The following is a 6,000-nucleotide window of genomic DNA, read 5'->3' as shown; positions in this document are numbered from 1 at the left end:
AAAATCGAAATAATAATGTGAATTATTATTAGAAGCAGAGCTTTCTCGGTTAATAGAGAGAAATTCTGTTCCATTCATAACTTTCACAATTAGCCACAACATAAAGCCATTTTCCGCACATGCGTCATCCCTCATCTTTCAGACATATTGCTGAATCATAAGCGCAAAATATGTATTTTGTTTCATTGTAAATAGTGGAAAGTTTGTCAATGTTGTTATTAAATCTAATTTACAATGGGGGTTGAATATGTTTGATTGCAACCGTAAGTGGTACTGCTATCAGGGACCAGTCTCACCTGTGAACTGCCACCTACCCCTCACATGGGCATTACAAAGTCCTATTTAATAGGCAAAGATGTGCAAATTGCTTCACAACATGATGCCCTTCATTTCACAAAAGTCTAATGAACTCCTTTTAATTAGTAATGTTTTTTTTCCACATGGAATCTGAGAGAAAGCATTGAGGATCAGATAAAATCAGGGGGCCAGTCTGTTAGACAAGAAGTATAAGACCTTCCTCATATGGAACACATATAATTCCGATGGCAGCCTTTTATGAATCACTACAAATATCCTATTTGTTCTTTATTTCAGCCACAATGAGTTAAAAAAGCATCTGTACGAAATTTCTCTGAAGCCCTCAAAATTCCAGGGAATATTTTTAGGAGCAAATCTAGTTATGCATGGGTAGAAACTGCTGGCGGCTGAGGTTAGGAGACCTTTTCGGGCCTTTTCTATGGTTATATGCTATGGTTGGAATAGACTTAAGCCTTTGCCCTGACATTCAGAGAACAGCTGCATTATTTCAGAGTCCAGCTGTCTCTCTTTCCAGAACAGCTGCATTTCAGTGAGATGCTGTGGCCATGGGTGGCATTTTTCTTTGTTTCAGGCCTCTTAATGTTACTATATCACTACTCTTGGTTAAAAAAAAATCACTGGAATGAGTGTTCAGACAAGTATGCAATGTGGAAAAGTGGAGGTGTACTATAACACAAATATATATATATCATAAAACAGTATATATAAATATATAGTATATGAGATGTAATAAAAATGACCTAACATGTAAGCAATTTCTGTATGACACTTATAAGACAGACATTTTTATGCGAAAGAGGGGACTAAAGGCCGCCATACAGATTTATGATGGTTGATCCCTCCAGGTTTGGCTTAAAGTGTAATGTGTAAGGGAATCCCGGACAATTTATTGCCGAGGAAAATATTGATCTGGCATGTCCGTTTTTGGACTGCCGATTGTATGGTTTCCTGGAGATAAGCCACAGACAGACAAGTCTGTCGACTGCTTTCTCATAGACAACACAGGAGTGCTCGGCCAAATCAGCGCTCTTGTGCATGGGAGAGACGGAGGAAATGCCAGCCGCAGAATTGGCCGAACCATCGTTAGACTGTAAGAACAAGCTCACTAACGGACTATAAAGTAAAGAAGTTGGCCACTTTCTCTTGTTAGTGCAGCTTTCCTCACAAACTGAACAGCATTCCTATCCATACAGTGGGCAGCATGGTGGTTAACTGGTTAGCATTGTATTCCTGAAGTCCTGGGTTCAAATTCCACCAAGGACAACATTTGCAAAGAGTTTGTATGTTCTCCCCGTGTTTGCGTGGGTTGCCTCCATGTACTCCGATTTCCTCCCAAAGACCTTCTGATAGGGAATTTATATTCTAAGTCCCAATGTGGACAGTGATGATAATGTCTATGAAGTGTTGTTGAATTAATGGCGCTATAAAAGTGAGTAAAATAAATAAAATGGCTGCTGGTGGTGAGTCCTGTGAACCTTGTAAAACACTTCGCAGGAGGAAGCTACCTTTTTATTGGAGGTGGGTGATGAACAGGTCTGGTCCCATGCTTCGCCTCCAGCAGCCATTGTATGGACAAGTGCTGGTCAGTTTGTGAGGATAGCAGCACTAACGCGCGACTGCACACATTGAGGAGCAGAGGAGAATGACACGCTGCAGCGACGGGCCCCTGACCTGCGCTGAGCTCACTGAGTGACAGGACACCACTCCTCAGAGTGTGCGGTCGCCTCAAGCCAGGTGAGTATGATTTTTTTATTTTATTCTTATTTTTACAGGTTTATGAGACATCGGGAGCAGAATACTACTCGCAACATTTTCCCCTGCTGGCACTGATCGCAGTGCAAGCAGGGGACAATGATGAAAGATTCCTTTAGCACCCGGCGCTTGGGAACAGCGCGAACTGCACTGCTGATTCCCAGGCGCCGATACCTGTCAAGCTGATGACACACAAATGCATTTAAGTAAAATCAACTCCTTTAAGCTCAATGGACGCCCCTTGTTTTTAATTCGTAGAGGATATATATTTCCCATGGTCATAATGGGTCTTGGAAGTAGAGCTTGATACCCTAAATCTTGGAGACTTGCAAGACAAATAAAAAAAACGAGTTGTCCAAAAAAACCTCAGTTTTGTGATTGAAAGGGTATTCATATTGAACAAGTATACCCTTAGTAACGCATTGCATATAATAACTTTTAAGACCCATTTCGATGATAATTTTTAAAGGAACTCTGTAACCAGGCTTCTGCTACCCAATCTGAAAGCAGCATGATGTAAGGGAAGAGACTGATTCTAGTGATGTGTCTCTTACTGGATGGTGTAAAAAAAAAAAAAAAAAAACATACTGGTAAGTTCATTGACTTACACAATTCGAGGACAACCTCAAACCCCCCCCCCACCCCCCAAACACATTTGAGTAATGTTGGCTGCACCCATCAATATCTTTGAGTACTTCTGACACTCTAATATATTTAGGGGTGCTGGCCAACTTATTATCAGGAGAGATGTCAGTCTGATTTCGGCCTACCGATCATTTGTTCTTCCGGAGAGAAGCAGAGGTGTCTGTCTCCAGTTTTCTCATAGAGAACACAGGACCACTTGGTGAACAATTGCCACTAAGTAGGGGAGAGACGGGCAAAATGGCTGGTGGCCAAACGGTTAACCGAAGCATTGTTCAGCCAATAGCCATCTAATATGTATGGGAGCTTTAGGGTAGGTGTCCTCAATTGTTAACATGTACAATAATGATCTTCAAGTGTACAGTATGACACTTACAACCTGCTATAGCCCTGAAGGTAACAAGGCAATACTCTCTCCTCAGTTCACACCATTTAGCTATATACAATGGAGTCAGTAGAAAAATTGATTCTCAAAAATCCCTCATGAGTCTATTGAAAGGAATGGTTGTAATAGGAACATAGAGAATTTGGCAAGAATCACGAGTGGGCCTACTATCAAACATGTCCTGACTTTCACTGTACTGTATAATAGACAATTATTTCACATCTAGGACTTAAAGAAAGGCTGGTTAGCTTGTACTCTGGGTCACATTGGTATTTTAAAGATTTAGATTCTTGTTCAGTCATGGTTCCCTCATGGTTCCCACGCGTGAAAGAATGAGAGCAGTGTAATTTCCGGATGTATGTTAATCTTTGCATGGTTGTCACGTTCAGCGACGTATGAATTCTTGGAATGCTACTTACCATACTTCAGACGTATCTCTATTACTAAGTGTTCTTAGGAGCCGTCTCCAACATTATACCATTGTTCTAGGGATTTCCCATTATGTAAAACAACCAAGGACCCAATTAGATTTAGGGAAGAGTTTGGTTTGAATGAAAGATGAATTATAAATTAATTACCTTAGCTTGGGTGATATCATTTTGACAATTGTAGCAAGATTCTGATTAGCTTGCAGTGTAGAGCCTACTATACATCCAGGGCCCAAGTCTCTGATTGTTGTGCGGAATTGGTAAAAGCATTGCCTTTTTCTGTCCCTAAAAATCAACATTTTTGTCTACAGTAAGGCCACAATATGAGGTTCAGAAGGGGTTATGGTAGGAGCCGTGTATGTACTGTATATGTGTGTATATATGTATATGTATTGTGATGTAGCAGACATCCCTTTAATGGTTCAGTGTAGTTTGAATGACCATGTACCTTCCCCTTTAACTAACTGGTCACATGATCGTGACATCACACAGGTCCTTTTGCACACAGTTAAGGTCCTATCTGCGGGTGTGTGTGCTGCAGTATATATAAACCCTGTGTGTTCCTGTGTGGGTGTGTTCCGGTGCAGAGGTGCAAGGGGTGTGACAGGCATGTTTCCTGTTACCCGTGTGCGGACACCGTGTGAGAGACATGAGGCTGTTCCCTGTGTGTGAGGGAACACCGCTCGTGTGAGGCCTAGTGAAGCCTGGTGGACTCCTGGAGGGTGAAGCCTGGATCTGAGTGTGAGAGAGATGCCAGTAAGCCTTGGAGGGCCAGAGGCTAAGAGGACTCCTGGAGGGTGAAGCCTGGATCTGATTGTAACTAGATGCCAGTAAGCCTTGGAGGGCCAGAAGGCTAGAAATCCCTATCGGGTGGAACCAAATGGACTGAAGCAGCCGTAAGCCAGCAAAGGTAATACTCTTGTGTTATGGACACTTACCTGCACATTGTGTTAGTATTACCTTGCGGAAGGCTGTAATTAGAACCAAGTGGGCCGGTCTGCCACTTGGGCTCGTGGACTTTATCAGTGTGTCGGTGAGCCACTAAGATGGACTGAGTGGTCAGCAGTTTATGGAGTTAATTGACGCAGCGAAGCGAGTATCCCCCAGGATAATAAGTAGCGCTGCCTTACAGTATATATACACACGTGGTCAAAATTGTTGGTACCCCTCGTTTAATGAAAGAAAAACCCACAATGGTCACAGGAATTACTTGAATCTGACAAAAGTAATCATAAATTAAAAATCTTTGAAAATGAACAAATGAAAGTCAGACATTGCTTTTCAACCCTGCTTCCTCAAAATAAAAAAAAAAATTAAACTCATTGAATAGGCCTGGACAGAAATGATGGTACTCTTAACTTAATATTTTGTTGAACAACCTTTTGAGGCAATCACTGCAATCAAACGATTCCTGTAACGGTCAATGAGACTTCTGCACGTCTCGACAGGCATTTTGGTCCACTCCTCATGAGCAAACTGCTCCAGTTGTCTCGTGTTTGAAGGTCGCCTTTTCCAGACGGCATGTTTCAGCTCTTTCCAAAGATGCTCAATAGGATTTAGGTCAGGGATCATAGGCCACTTCAGAATAGTCCAATGCGTTCCTCTATACATACGTTTTGGGTCATTATCTTGTTGCAAGACCCATGGGTACCAACAATTTTGACCACGTGTGTGTGTGTGTGTGTGTGTGTGTGTGTGTGTGTGTGTGTGTGTGTGTATATATATATATATATATATATACACAGTACAGAACAAAAGTTTGGACACACTTTCTCATTTAAAGATTTTTCTGTATTTTCGTGACTATGAAAATTGTACATTCACACTGAAGGCATCAAAACTATGAATTAACACATGTGGAATTATATACTTAACAAAAAAGTGTGAAACAACTGAAAATATGTCTTATATTATAGGTACTTCAAAGTAGCCACCTTTTGCTTTGATGACTGCTTTGCACACTCTTGGCATTCTCTTGATGAGCTTCAAGAGGTAGTCACCGGAAATGTTCTTCCAACAATCTTGAAGGAGTTCTCAGAGATGCTTAGCACTTGTTGGCCCTTTTGCCTTCACTCTGCGGTCCAGCTCACCCCAAACCATCTTGATTGGGTTCAGGTCTGGTGACTGTGGAGGCCAGGTCATCTGGCGTAGCACCCCATCACTCTCCTTCTTGGTCAAATAGCCCTTACACAGCCTGGAGGTGTGTTTGGGGTCATTGTCCTGTTGAAAAATAAATGATGGTCCAACTAAACGCAAACCGGATGGAATAGCATGCCGCTGCAAGATGCTGTGGTAGCCATGCTGGTTCAGTATGCCTTCAATTTTGAATAAATCCCCAACAGTGTCACCAGCAAATCACCCCCACACCATCACACCTCCTCCTCCATGCTTCACTGTGGGAACCAGGCAAGTAGAGTCCATCCGTTCACCTTTTCTGCGTCGCACAAAGACACGGTGGTTGGAACCAAAGATCTC

The sequence above is a fragment of the Phyllobates terribilis genome, unplaced genomic scaffold (genome assembly GCF_046119375.1).
Source record: "Phyllobates terribilis strain yellow unplaced genomic scaffold, ASM4611937v1 Scaffold_5__5_contigs__length_657084704, whole genome shotgun sequence".
Taxonomy (NCBI): domain Eukaryota; kingdom Metazoa; phylum Chordata; class Amphibia; order Anura; family Dendrobatidae; genus Phyllobates; species Phyllobates terribilis.
The sequence above is the reverse complement of the archived record's forward strand: the minus strand, read 5'-3'. Positions refer to the sequence as shown.